The sequence below is a fragment of the Ursus americanus genome, chromosome 25 (assembly GCF_024610735.1).
Source record: "Ursus americanus isolate L20-20 chromosome 25, mUrsAme1.1.p, whole genome shotgun sequence".
NCBI classification, from domain to species: domain Eukaryota; kingdom Metazoa; phylum Chordata; class Mammalia; order Carnivora; family Ursidae; genus Ursus; species Ursus americanus.
In genome coordinates, this window is record NC_142151.1 from 22,458,061 (window position 1) to 22,473,447 (window position 15,387).

Sequence of the window (15,387 nt, forward strand, 5' to 3'; positions counted from 1 at the left end):
ATCTGTTCTCAGCAATTTGTGCCTTTACATTGTTTTGCTTATTTGTTCAATGTCTTTCCCTACTCCAAGTTACTTGAGGGTGGGGCCATATCTGCCTTAATCAAAGCCTTCTCTGGTACCAAGGAGCCTTGGTAAAAATTAGAAAAGTTGCCCCCCCCACCCCAGCCATGTTCCTTTGGGCATATTTTGCAGGGTACAATCTAGTTCTCCAGGTCTTAGACCAGATCTTGACATCTAAGGACTCAAAAACTTCTTTACTGAATGAATTTATAAAATATAATTTTTTTCTCCTCTGAAATATTTACCTTTTTATCAGTCCAGATTTTCCAGTTCCTTCATCTCAGGGCATCGATAGTCTTTTTTTCTCTTGGAATTTTTGGAAATGACAGCTGGAAATTTCTTGAGTATTATCTACCTATGTTGTTCTTTTGTTGTATGTTCTATAAAAGATTTTAGTCTTTCCCCCCCGAATTATGGGATTATTTGTATGCCTCAAAAAAAATTAAATTGAACCTGAAATGATCTTGGTGGGAAATGAGAACTTACAACCGTAGTAGTACTAAAAGAGTTGGAAAAAATACTAAAAGAATAGCAAAGACCAGAGAAATACTTGAATCTTCATGGAGATTTCTGTCCAGCCATTAGCTTAAAAGAGAATGGATTTGGTGTAAGGAAAAGTGGTAAAAAAGACTAGGTTCATAATGACCAAGGCCCAATAAATGCTAATGGCACAATCCTTTGATAAAACACATCTATAAACATTGATCTGTTTTTAAGATAGGAATATATGTAAGTAAAACAGATACTGTAGAAGGCAGTAAGTATCATTGACCTAGTGAAGTTTTTAGATGAATAAAAATCTGTTTAGGAGAATTATATGATACAGGGTCACAAAGAATTGAAGTACATGAAAATGTATCCAAGAGATAATCAAATGAAAGCACAATGGACACAGTGCCAGAGAATTGTTTGGATTAGATTCTTTTCTTCAGTGGAATTATTTCTTTTAAGTATTAACCTATTTAACCTTTGGGAGTGAACTGTTTGTCTTGTGATGGGAAAGCTGCATTTCATTGTAAAACTAGAACTCATCCTTGGCTGCTTTATTCTTCACCAAAACATTCTCCTTCTTAGTTTCCTATGTTCAATATTTAACATATAAAAGAAACAGTATCAAAAAAGTCTGGAATAGAGGCATATTTATGTATAGTTTCCAATCACAGTTTTTGGCTCAGGAACAAAATTATATGAATGGTCTCAAAGCCAGTGCCCAAATTTTGTTTGTTTGGACTCATTTGATCTAAGCTTGTCAGTTAGACCCCTTTCTGCCTCAACCTGAGTCATTCCAATTCACAAATCTGATCTCACAAATGAGGAAAGAAACTTTCAATTATAAGAAACTTTCAAATTATAATTAATGCAATAATTAAATAAAAATTATCTTTATTCTGCTGATGGTGATATTTTCTGTATGTGCCTCAGTTTCCTTGTCTGTACAATGGAAAGCACATATTTGATTTGTTACCTTATTACTATAATTGTTAAGGTAATGCTAATGGCTATAACTAAACCCCAAATTCTCAATGGTTTAACAGCATACAATTTATTACTTGTCTGGTGTGAGTGTTCCTGCTTGGGTAGATCTTAAAGAGTGGTTTGAGGACCCAGGTTGCTTCCATATTTTGGATTCACCATATTTACATGTTTCCAGTTTTCAGAGGAAAGGGAAAGAGACTGAAGAAGATAGAACTGACGCATAACAACTTCAGTCTATAAATGACACCCATCGCTCCCACTCCCACCTCACTGGTGAGGACTAGTCACACACCCTCCTCCTAGATAGAAGGGAGCAGGGAAATGTCGTCCTGTCTGGACAGCTGCTTTCCAGTAGTGACTCTCCACCAGGGAAGGGAAGCAGGGTCCTCTGGGGGTCAGCTAGCCTCTTTGCCAAAGCCTAGTTTGTAGGGTGAGGATTAAGTAAGGGAATCCATGGAAAGATTTTACAACAGTAATTATTAGATACAAACTAAAGGTAGTGCAGCCTTTCTCCTCCCTTTTTTCTCCTTCCCCCTCCTTTCTCCCTTTTCCCTTCTCTTCTCCTTCTTCCTTTTCCTCCTCCTCCTTTTCATTTCCCCGTGTTCAAATAATTATTTCTATATTACTGTTGAAACTCAGCAACTTTTCTTTGTAATCATTATTTATCTTTTCCTTAGGATACATTTTTGACTTGAAAAATTGTTGGCATTCTGTGTTTCTTTTATTTTCCTTTGCTTTATCTTTTTCTTGTATTTGGACCCCTAATGTATACTTATGGTCAAATATCGTGAGCATCTAGCTTTCAGTATACTTCTGGGAAAATGTTTTGTTATATAATACTTTGTCCTTTCTCTTTTCATGGAGAAAACAACTTGAAATTTCAGCTGGAGAGGACATGTAAAGTTGTCTGACTCTCTCACAAGTCTTGTCCTATAAACTATTAAACTACACAAAAGGAGTACACTTTCCTTTTTTGGAGGATTGTTTATTATTCCTCTGATTAAGCTCACATATGCCAGGACAGTGATCTGATATCTGTACATAAATACAGTGAGCTATGTCCCAGAATTCAGTCTTGGTTTTAATACATAAGAGAACAGAGTTGCTGCCTGGCCCAACTGCTCCAATCCTCCCTTCCTGCCATGAATCTCTAGATTCAGGAAATATATATATTTATATATATTATAGTTATATATATTTTGTGCTTATAAAATATATATGTATTTTTCTCTCATTTTTGAGTTTTGCATTTGTGGTGGACCAAAAAGTAGTTGTATTAAGTCAACAACAAGATGCCTCTGCATACCATCTGTAATTTCAGTTATCAGTTTACATTGCTGAAGCATCAATTAAGAAATATGCAGTTAATAGAATTGTAAAAACAAAAAATTAATCACAGGTATTTTAAAGGATTATACTTTGACATCTTCTACTTTTGGTCTTGACAGAGTAACTGGTACTGAACTTGCTCCCCCCCCCAAAAAAACTTATAAAAATAAACAAAATAAATATGGCAAATATTTTTAGAACTTGAAGAACAGGTAGTTCAAGATTGTGATTCTTGAGATAAGAAAAGCATGCCAGGTGAGCTTATGAATACTCCTACCTTTTCCTATAGGCACTTTACTATGACCGTGGAACTCAAGTGGAATTGAACTTAAGTATAATAAATGTCTCACTTTGCTGAAGAGCAGATTGGAGTTCCAGGCTTGTACACTTCCTGGAAATTTTGGGGGAGTGTACCTAAGAATAAAAAGCTTCACAGGGGGAGTGCCTAAAACTCTGTGTGGGGTTTTACTGCATGTTCTTGAAAACTCATTGAGATGCATACACTCAAGGCAAGATACCAAGAGGCCCAGCAGAGATTTCCTGATGCAGCGATAAGAGATAGAGTTTCAGTCCTATCAGAGTAGAGAGACCTCACCAAAAGACTTCAGTATTTAGTTGAGGCTCCATACTGTGGAGTAAGGCGCATGCACCAGGACTAAGTTTAAAATTGAAATAGAACCACCTTAAAAATAAAACCAAGCCTAACAAGTTCAAATATACCTACCAATAATTTAATTGCTTGCTAGCAGAAATTCAACATCTCTTAAAGGAAGTTCATGCAATCTAGACTCCCTGCTGCACATCATTCACAACAATGAAACAATAACCAGACAGGCAAAGAAACATGAAATAGTGGTTCGTAGTTAAAAGAAAAATCAGTCATTATGAATAAACCCTAAGGTGATCTACATGTTTGAATTAACAGGCAAGGACTTTGAAGCAGCTATTATAAATATGCTTAAGGACTAAAGGGAATGTATGCTTACAATGAATGAAGAGCAAATAAATCTCAGCAGAAAATTGGAAGGTATGAAAAGTAGCCAAAAGAAAATTCTACAATTGAAAATAGGATATTTGAAATTAAAAAAAAAAAAACACCCACTGGATGATCCTAATAGCACATGCAAAATGGCAGAAAGTGAGCTAATTTCAAAGTTGAGTGCTGTAAATTATCTAATATGAAGAACAGAGAAAAAAAAAAGACTGAAAATATGACCTGGCAGACCTTTCATAATGATTCTTTAATCAATTCCAATTCATCATTCAACATAAATGTGTATGTTCCTAATAACAATGTGAAGCACAAACTTACAGAACTAAAGAGAAATAGACAAATTCACAAATATAAGTTGAAAATTTAAATATCCTATTCTCAATAATCGAGAGTATAAGTAGATAAAATATAGTAAGGATAAAGAAAATCTGAGCAACCCCATCAATCTCTAACCTCATTGACATTTATCTAATACCAAACCCAACAACAATAGAATCACATTCCTTTCTAGTGCAAAAGAAAAACAAAACAAAACAAACAAAAAAAAAACCCCACCCCACAACCCTCCAAAAACAAAGGATGCTCCCCCCCCAAACCATTCAATAAGATAGATGATATAGTGGGCCATAAAACAAACAGTGGAGTTAAATTAGACATTGATAATATTGAGGTATTAAGAAAAGTCCCAAATATTTGGAAATTAAAGAACACACTACTAAACAGCTCTTAGGTCAAAGAAGAAATCACAAGGGATCCAACGATCTTTGTGGCCATAGGATCCAGCGGTGAGGTGGGCGCTGTCTGCTGCAGTGCATAAGCGCATGCGCGCCCCCTGGAACTTGGGGTCGAGATGAGAGATGTACACAGAGACACACGCCTGCAACAGCGTGGCAGGATCAAGCCCAAGTCTCGTCTTTCACCAGCTGGAGCCATTGCTCTCTTCCTCAGCACACTTGTGAGGGCAACCAAATGAGAGGGAAGAAAATACCGGCTGCCCAGCTCACGGGAGGGGCCCCAGCCCTGAGTCTCCTGGCAGGCTCTCAGAGCCATCAGCTTGCATAGCACAGCAACAATCAATAAGACGTTGTGGAATGATTTTAGAAACTGAAATGGATTCATGGTTACCCCTTTATTAACCTCATGCATTACTTTCAGATATGCTGCCTTCAACAGGAGCAGGTGGGATCTGCCAGCAATCCTGAGGGCGTTCCCCTCCCCATCCCCCCAAGGGTGTGCACGCGTAAAGACAGAGGGACACCCAAGAACCACTGACTGAACCACCCGGCTCCACCAATTCACACCTCATACAGATGCGTTTTAAGTACAGGCATAAGACAAAAAAGAATTCGTATTGAAGGAGAAATGCAGTGTCCTCAAGGTAAGGTTGCAACACTTTCTGTATATATAACAGCCTAACATTTAGTCTTTAGCTTAAAATATTTTCCCCCTTAATCATTTTTTTTTTAAGATTTTATTTATTTATTTGACAGAGATAGAGACAGCCAGCGAGAGAGGGAACACAAGCAGGGGGAGTGGGAGAGGAAGAAGCAGGCTCATAGTGGAAGAGCCTGATGTGGGGCTCGTTCCCATAACGCCGGGATCACGCCCTGAGCCGAAGGCAGGCGCTTAACCGCTGTGCCACCCAGGCGCCCCCCCCCCCCCTTTAATCATTTTTGATGCTGCAAAGCCCCATTGCCATCTGGAGACGGTGGGAAGAGAATGCCCAGGCTTCCTTTGAACCCCCTCTCATCCAAATGCTCAAGTCAACTGGCCACAGTGGATTGATTCCCCACGGCTCCACAGAGTACAGTGGGGACCTGTGCACTCTGGACCTGAGAGCAGCGACCCAGTTCCATGGCTGTCACGGCGCATTCCAGAGCAGGCAGCACCAGACGGTGGTGACAGACGCGCGCAGATTAGGAGTCCTAGCCCTGCTGCGGGTGCCCTCGGACCAGGCAGTACCCACGGGTCTCGGTTTCCTCATATCTCTTCCTTGATGTTTCGTGTTTGTTCATCTGTCATCCTAAACTGGAAGTCCAGAACCTTCCACACTAATTATAAAGTCCGGCTAAACATTTAGTAATGAACAAAGTTGTCTTTCTCCGTGACACAACTGTGCGGGAGACCTCTCCAAGAGAAAGCAAACGCTTGACAGCACCCAATCTCAGATCCAATTGTAGCTCCATGTAAGGTACCATATTGGCTTTCTTTGGTTATACCCAAACTCAGGCCTTCTTCATAGCCTTCCTGATATCCTTCCCTGTGAGACCTCTCATCTGCCATCACCGTGGCGTGGACCTTGTCCTGACTACCAGCCACAGCGGCTCCTGGCCGGCCCTGCCCCACTGGCTCAGCCACCCTGCACCGCCACCACCAGTGAGGTTCTAGCACCAACTCACCGCCTCTACTGAGTCAAGGACCCTTCTGGGGGCAGCCAGGAGGAGACGATAAATAATCGTTTTTAAAGCAGTGACTTAGGTATCTACCCTAGGAAGTACAACAAACAAAACACAACTGAGCAAAATAAAATAAGAGCAGAAATTAATTGAAGAGCCAAATTTGGTTTCCTAAAAAGATTGATAAACATCTAGGAAGACGATCAAGAAAAAGAGAAAAATTACCGCAAATTACCAACATCAGTAATGAAAAAGGGGATCTCACTACAGATTTTAAAGGTGTTACAAGAAAATATAGGAATATTATAAACAGCTTATGCCAACCAACTTGACTACGTAGGTGAAATGGACAGAATGGATTCACAGATGAGTTCTATCAAGCAGTTAAGGGAGAAATAATACCAATGTTTTTATTTGGTGAGCTCAACATAATCTTAATAATGGAACCTGATATCATCAGAAAGAAAAATTACAGACCAAAAGTATTCATGAACATAACTGCAAAACTCCTTGTCAAAATACAGCAAATAGAATCAAACAAAGCATAAAGACTACATGATATCAAGACCAAGTAAGGTTTATTCCAGTAATGCAAAGTTTAATGTTGGAAAAGCAATGAATGTGGTTCACCATATTAACTGAATAAACAACGAATTATGTAATCACTTTAGTTTTTATTGTAAAAAATATTTGACAATATTAAATATCTGTTCATAATAAAATACCCAGCAAATGAGAAATAGGACTTCCTCAACATAAAAAAGGGCATCTATGTAAAATCTATAGCTAACATATTTAATCATGAAAGACTGGATGCTTTTCCACTAAGGTAAGTGACGATGCAATGATTTCTGCTTTGATCATTTCTATTTAGCAATGGAAGTCATAGCTGGTCCTATAAGGCAAGAGAAAGAAATTGTATCATAAATATTGGTAAAGAAGAAGTAAAATTATCCTTTTTATGGAAGACATAATTATCTACATAGAAAATTCTAAAGAATTTACAAAGCAGTTACTAAAAATATCAAGTAAATTTCCCGACTGTAAAACACAAGATCAATATTAAAAATTCAATTATATTTCCTAAATACTAACAGCAAACAATAAGAAAATGAACTTAAAATTCTTTTCTATTTACCATATTTGATGAAAATGTTAATATTTAGGAATAAGTTTTTAAAAGTGTAAGATTTCTATAGTAAAATTTACTAAAATTCCTAATATAAAGAAAACCTAAATAAACGGAGAGTTATTCCATGTTCACTAATTGGAGTACTTAGTATTGTTGTCTGTTCTCCCCAAATTAATCTATAGAATCAACACAGTAACAGTAAACTTTTTAATAAAAATTGACAATATTTTTCTAAAATACATACAGAAACTTAAATGTCACCGAAAAGTCAAAATGATCTTGTAAAAAAACAATAAATTTGGAGAGTCTGCTTCTCCGTCTGCTTGTGTGCTTGCTCTCTTTCTCTCTCTCTCTCTCTCTCTCAAACAAACAAAATCTTAAAAAAAAACCATTTTGTTTATTTGAGAGAGAGTGAGCGAGAGAGAGTACAAGCCAGGGGAGCAGCAGAGGGAGAGCAAGAAGCAGGCTCCTCGATGAGCAGGGAGCCCGATGTGGGACTGGATCCCAGGACCCCAGGATCATGATTTGAGCCGAAGGCAGATGCTTAACTGACTAAGCCAACCAGGCACCCCTTGGGAATTGCCATTTTTTTTTAAATACTTTATTTTTTTTAAGAGTAGTTTTAGGTTTACAGCAAAATCTAGGGGAAGGTACAGAGATTTCCCATATATTCCATGCCCCCATACATACACAGCCTTCCTATTATCAGCATTGCCTACCAGAGAGGTAAAATTTTTACAATTGATGAACCTATATTGACACATCATAATCACCCAAAGTCCATAATTTGCATTATGGTTCATGCTTGGTGTTGTTAGTTTTATGGGTTTAGACAAACATATAATGATGTATCTACTATTATGGTATCATACAATTTCCACTGCCCTAAAAATCCTCTATACTCCACCTATTTATCTCTCCCCCAAAGGAATATTTTTTGGGAGCCAGTAATGAGCAAAGATTTCTTAGACAAAACATACAAAGCCATCATTATAAAGAAAAAACTGAAAATTAAACTTACAATTAAAGTCTGCTCACCAAAAGTCTCCATTAAAAAGCAAGATAAGGCAAACCACAAAACATTCATAAAACATGCATCTGCCGAAGACCCCTATCCAGAACATATAAAGAACTCCTATAATTCACTAATAAAAAGATAAACTACCCTATTTAATATTAGGGAAAAACTTGTTCAGGTACTTCACACACCAAAAATACATGCGAATAGTCAATAAACACATGAGAAATATTCAGCATCTTTAATCACCAAGGAAATGCAAACTAAAAACTCAATGAGATACCATTATTAACCCCTAGAATGGTTAAAATTTAAACTACTGTCATCACCAAATATTGGCTAGAGTATGTAGCAACTAGAATTCTCATACAGCACTAATAGGCATGAAAAAGAGTACAACTACTTTGGAAGAAATTTTATCAATTGCTAATGAAGTTAAACATACACCTACCATATAACCTAGCATTCCACTTCGGGGCATTAAGCCAAAAGAAATGGAAAGCATATATCCACAGAAATACTTGTTCAAGTTGACTCATAATGGCTTTATTCCTAATATTTCCAAACCGGAAATAAAGCAAAAGGAGAATGGATAAAAATATTGTGGTATATTCATGTAATGGAATAATACTCCCCTATAAAAAAGTAATAAATGACTGATAAATATAGCAATTTTAGCAAATATAGCAAAGATATTAGGCTGAGAGAAAGAAGCCAGACACAAAAGAGTATATACCGTGGCTCCATTCATACAAGATTCTAGAAAAGGCAAAACTAATCTATGATTAAAAGAAAACAAAAAAACACAAGAAAAAAATGGTTGTTCCTGGGGTGGGTGAGATTGGGTAGGGGCATGAAGGAACTTTCTAGGTGATGAAAACGTTCTTTATCTTGACAGTGGTGTGGATTATACAGCTGCATTTATTTGTCAGTCTCATCCTAATTGAACGCTTAAGTTTTATGCATTTTACTGAAGGCAAATTTTACTAAAAAAAGAACTGTAGAAAATAACTCTTCCTGATATACACTTAATATTATCAGCTTCCTTTATCACGATGAAAAGGGTATGCCTTACACCATACACTTTATAAATAGAGAAACTATCTTTTTAGATAGATTATGGATGGATGGATGCATGGATGGATGGGTACATGGAAGGATGGAAGATAGATAGGTAGATAGATGATAGATAGATAGATAGATAGATAGATAGATAGATAGATAGATAGATCACTGACCCAATCACAGTGGAGCATAAGGTTTGCATAACTTTTCTATTATTGATAGCACCTGTATCTGTATTCATTTATACTCTCTTGGCACTCCCCCCTTTCCTTATCCAGCAATTAACAAGGACACGCATTTGTGTGTGTGTGTGTATGTGTGTGTGTGTGTGTGTGTGTGTGTGAGGGGGAGAGAGAGAGAGAGAGAGAGAGAGAGAGAGAGGGAGACAGTGAATTGGGAATCAATACAGCACAGTGGAAAGATCTGTCTTTGAAATCAGATAGACCTGGTTTCCAATTCTGATTCTGAAATTTATTAGGTGACCTTGTGCAGCTAACTTAACTTCTTTGAGAATCTGTTTCTTTAGCCATAAATTGGGGTGATTTATGCTCTAAAGGGTTTATTCATTCATCTATTCAAAAAGGAACATTGACTTCCTATTATTTGCCATGTACAGGCTGTACATTTTGAAAGGACACTTATATCCAGAACATACAAAGAACCCCCAAAACTCAATAATAAAAAGATAAACTACTTAAAAAAAAAGGCAAAGACTTGGACAGACACTAGGGTGGAGAGTGAAAAAGAAGAGCCGCAGAGTAAATGCAAGAAAACTAGTTAGCTCTTTCAGTAGTTGGGTTGTAGCTTATTTCGGTTTGAAATAGGAGAATGTCAGTGAAGCCAGAGAGATATAGATTGATCCTAGTTGTACTTAGAAGGTAAAATTCATAGAACATCGGAAGTAAGGGTTGTAAGGAGGAGGCAACAAGTATGTTTCTTGCGTGCCAACTGGAGGGGGGATGGTGCCTTTCACTGAAAGAGGAAGCATAGGTAGGGGATCAGATTTGGTAGTTTTTGAGATAAATACAGAGAGAGCATGTAATGATGACTGGCTCAGAGAAGGCACTCAATAAATGAAAACTATTGCAGAATGGAACAAAACTAATTAATTCATATGGGATCAAACCTGTAAACTTGATTTCAATCACAATTCTAAAATAAGTTAAAAAAAAGAAGCAAGTATTGATGAAACCCACAAATATATACCCAAAGGTATGTACACAGATTTTGTTCAGATACTGCTGGTCTAGATCTAGGAGTTAATTACCCTAATTATAATATATCTGTTTTGAGAATACTATGAGACCTGAATTTCTCTCTCTTCTCATCTTCACACACATGAAGGTTTCAGAATCTCAAAGAAATATATAGTTATTTGGCTGAAAAGAGAAAACATCTTCACTAAAATAGTGAGTTGTTCATAAAGAAAGAAGGCAATCTTACACTGAAGAAAAGAGATATAAAACAACATATATAGTATTTGATATTTCTGTGCAAGAAGTTGCTTTTAAAACATTATAACAGGATGCATGGTAATACTACCTAGCTTAGAGATGAATTTTGATGCTGTTGTGTAATCAGGTTACATATGAAAGAAACTTGTAGACCTTAATAACAAAACCAGGCTTTGGAAAAAATGACCAAAGCACACTCATTTTTATTTTATGCTTTGAAACCTGCATTGAGATATTTCATTACTCTTAAACCATGATGAAATCATGGAGGCATCATAGCAAGAGCTAAAACCCTGGGGAGGCTATTAACAATTTTGCCTTTACACTTCCTACATGATTGTGGAAATGTGGGTTCTACTTCCCCATGAGACTCTTATTGCCGAATTGTAGAACTGCTGCTATATCAACAGAAAGGATTATGCCTTACAGTGGGGCCTTTTGTGGATTGCCTTAGAAAGTTAAGTCCTATGTTAGATATGCTAAAGACATACCTTAAGTTAGAGAGAAATTAGCTTCCTGTAGGGGAAGGGGGAATTATACAACAAATACATAAATATGGACCTATAAAATGGATGATAATTTTCATTCATTATTTCATTCATTATTATACTTCATTCATTTATTCATTCATTTCATTTCATTTTATTATGCCACCATAGAGGCAGAAAAAGATAGAGGTTTCATAAATGGAGTGATCAGATTTGGTTAGGGAAAAACAAATATTATAGTGTAAGTGAAATTTTAGTAGGCAGAGATGGTGAGAAAAGACATTTTATTACAAGGAATTGCATGAACATGAGCACAAAGATTGCCTACATAAGAGCTTCATGCAAGTTGGGGCAAAGAGAATGAGAAGAGAAAACCAACTGCTGAGATATGAGGAAGGTAGAACCTATAGGCTTTGACAATTTATATGTGGGTGCAGGGAAATGAAGGTGAACATCAGTGAAGCCACACCATAACCGCTGAAGCCATACAAACAAGTGAGCATAGTGATGATGAGTCAGTGCAGCTGAAGTTCAGAAAATTACTTACGTTGGAGCTGCACAGCTCAATTTATTATTATGGCACAGGAATTAGTTTCAGATTATGTTTAGGAGATTGTTGCCTAACATTGGATTTAGGGTTAACTTTTAATAAGTTTTGAATTACATAGAAGGTGCTTGATGTAGAGACAAAAATACTAGAAATGCTGCTTTTCAAGTCAGCTATAAAGAAATGTTAGAAATTTTTTGAGCCATGAAAACATAAACAAAACATCAGAACAATTTACTAGCTTACTGACATGTAGCCAAGTTGGGGATAGTCCAGATTCCAGGACAAATTGTAATATGTTTCTGGAGTCAGAGACTCAGCTTCTTCTTGCATATGCTCTGGCTTTAGTCAGTGCTGTCCACAGGGTAAAGCAAAGGCAGAAAATTTTATTTTTATAAGCTATTAAACTGTGAATAGGACATTGAACTTAATACAGGGCTGTATCCTTACCAGAAGCCATTAAATCAGGGTGGGAATGGTAATTCTACTGTTTTTCCAACAGCATAGCAGTTGAGAATAGAAGGGAAGGTTTTAGCTTGAATATTCTCTTAAGTCCCCATGGGTTATTATGAACTGACTAGTAGGGATGTTGCCTATAACTGTGGCAGCTGGTGACTACTTTGTAGCCTGTAGCCACCTCATTCTAAGTGTGTTTACAGCAAGTCTTTGGCTCAACTGTTTGAGTAAGAGTCATTCTCACTGGACTTATTATCACTAGGCCACTCCATATTCATGGCATGTGACCAAGTGATGCAGATGTTTAGAGACATTTTAGGCTGAAGATATGCTAAATTAGGAATTAAGACTCTAAGAGTATAATAAAGAAGGGCTGTCTGGATATAAGGGGGAATTTAAGAGATCTTGGTAGTTGATAAATATTTCCCATCCTGGGTGTGCCTTTACTGGAATTGAAGACTTTGAAGTAGAGGTCCTCTGATTAGGATTGTGTATAGAAGAGAAATTTTTCACAGTTGTGTTAGGAAACCCAGACGGCCCTATATGGACATCCTAAGGGGTCAAAAAACCATAACCTAGTTGTACACACAATTGGCAACTTGTTCTTTTGGCTTCAAGTCGTCTAAGAAGAATGACTTGGGGCAGCCAATCCCTTTCAGTGGATTTCATTTTCTCAATTTATAAAATAAAGAAAATGGAACAACTCCCATTTAAAATCTTAGCTCTGAGACGTACATATTCGTAGTCTCATGATTTGCAAAAACAGCACAGGGCTCCATGTCTACCTGTACCCATACCATTTGCATTGTGACGTTGCAGCTCCTCCATCAAGGAGTTGAGCCTATTCTCCCATCCTTTGAATGTGGATCAACCCTGTGACTTATATTGGCCAATAAAATAGAGCAGAAGTAAAAATGTGCCAATGCTGAGTCTAGGCCTCAAAAGGCCTGTGTGTTTTTGTGTATTTTCTTGGAACTCTGCCACCACTATATGAACAAGCATAGGCTAGCCTGATGGATGATAAGAGACATGTGTCCCAATCACCCCTGTCACTCCAGCTGGCAGCCAACAGAACACCAGCTGTACATGAGGCCATCATAGACCAGCCAGACCCCTACTAACCTGCCAGCTGATGACAGGTGCATGAACGAGCCAAGCTGAGATCAGCTAAACCTGGCTCAGATCGGTAGAACCACCCCCCTGACCTATAGAACTGTGAGCAATAATACATGGGTATTTCTTGAAAAGAGAGGTTGACAAACTATGGCTGTGGGCCACCTGCCAGTTTTCGTAAAGTTTTATTGGAGCATAGCCATGCCCATTTATGTATTCTCTCTGGCTTCTTTCACATTACAACAGCAGAGTTAAGTAGTTGGGACAGAGACTGAATGGTCCACAAAGACTAAAATATTTACTATGTGGCCTTTTGAGAAAAAGTTTGATGATTCCCTGTTTTAAGTCACTTTTTTTGGGGTGATTTGCTACATGATAATATCTAACTGGTGTGCCACCCATTAAGAAATTGATAAATCATTTTGGCTATTGAATCTTGCAAAATAAACTATTTTTAAAAAACAATGTGTTAGACAGCAACTGACTTACTATCTCTTATAATTCTGTGATATGACTGGGTTCTGCTAGGCTGTTCTTCTGCTCCACCTGATGTTGGATATTGATGTTATTTAGGAGTAAGACTGGACTGGAATTTCTGAGCACATTCAGGTAGCTGGCAGTTGATGCTGGCTGCCATCTGGGAGATCAGCGGGGGCTATTGACTGGGGCCCTATGCATATGGTTTGATGGCTGGGTTCTCAGAGAAAGTGTCCCAAAAGTGAGAGCTTTGGGAAGCCTAAGCCAAAGCTACTTCTCATGACTTAGCATTAGAAGCTGACTTCTGCTGTGTTCTGTTGGTCAAAAATGAGTCATGGGGCCAGTCCGGATTAAAGAGGAGGGACTACATTAAGGAATAAATACTGGGAATTTAGGTTCATTGGTACAGGGGAAAATATCGTTGAATACTAGTTACTTCAACTACAACATACAACTTTTTCCCTCTCCTTCAGTGTTTTCTTTTTGTCTTCATTTATGGTATAGAAATCGTTAAACTCACCAGTATGCTCCATATACATGCATACATAGGAACATATATTTATGTGTATACATCGGATTATAGACTTAGTTTGGTTTGGTCGGATAGCGGAGTGATGTTTATACATGAATCTTTTGCCTTTGGAAAGGGTCACTTCACATCTGCTTCAATTAAAATGTGTGATGACTCTTTAACCTTAGAGTTTTAAGGCTTTTAATCATATTATGTAATTTTATCCATCTTTGGCAAGCTGATAATTTAGATTGGAAGGTGACCAACAATGAAACATATGAAATAATGTAGCAACTTTCCATGGTACTTCACTCTCCCTTTGGCAGCCAGTGCATCCCAGACACCTGTGGGCTCAGCATAACCCAGTCAACACAAAGTTTAAAAGAAGTCAGAGTTTAGGTTATCTAGGTGTTACAATGCTGCTCATTTTGAGCGTTCTTCTGTCAGTGATCATCTGAAAATCTCAATGCTATGTACTTTGAGCTCTTGGTTTATTTTGTCTCAACTGATAGATCAACCACTTTAAACCACAAAACCCCTGTCATCTGTTTTGTACGCCTGATTTTCAGAACATTCGCTTGCTCTCTAGCAGTTTTGAGATCTTTAACTTTCAAAGTGGCTATTTCCAGACCATAACACCTTCTTTCTCTCTGTCAAATTCCATAGCAACCATGCCTATATAGACGACCCCCCCCCCCATATGCACGCCCCACTCTCCCAGACCTGTATAGTAAATACAAAGCAGGAAGACCTGACAGAAGTTATTTCTCTTTATTTTATGCTAGAAGTTAAATCGAGTGGGTTTAAAGTGAGGTATAAACTCCTTTCTTTTGCTGACTTCTTTCCTGTGAATTTAGAGGAAAAGTTATAC

The 15,387-nt window shown here is 37.6% G+C and overlaps 1 pseudogene; it reads right to left on the reverse strand.

The window, feature by feature from the left end:
• Positions 1–5,882: 5,882 nt before the first annotated feature.
• Positions 5,883–13,560, reverse strand: LOC148107791 (protein LTO1 homolog pseudogene; annotated as a pseudogene).
• Between the last annotated feature and the right edge of the window lie 1,827 nt (positions 13,561–15,387).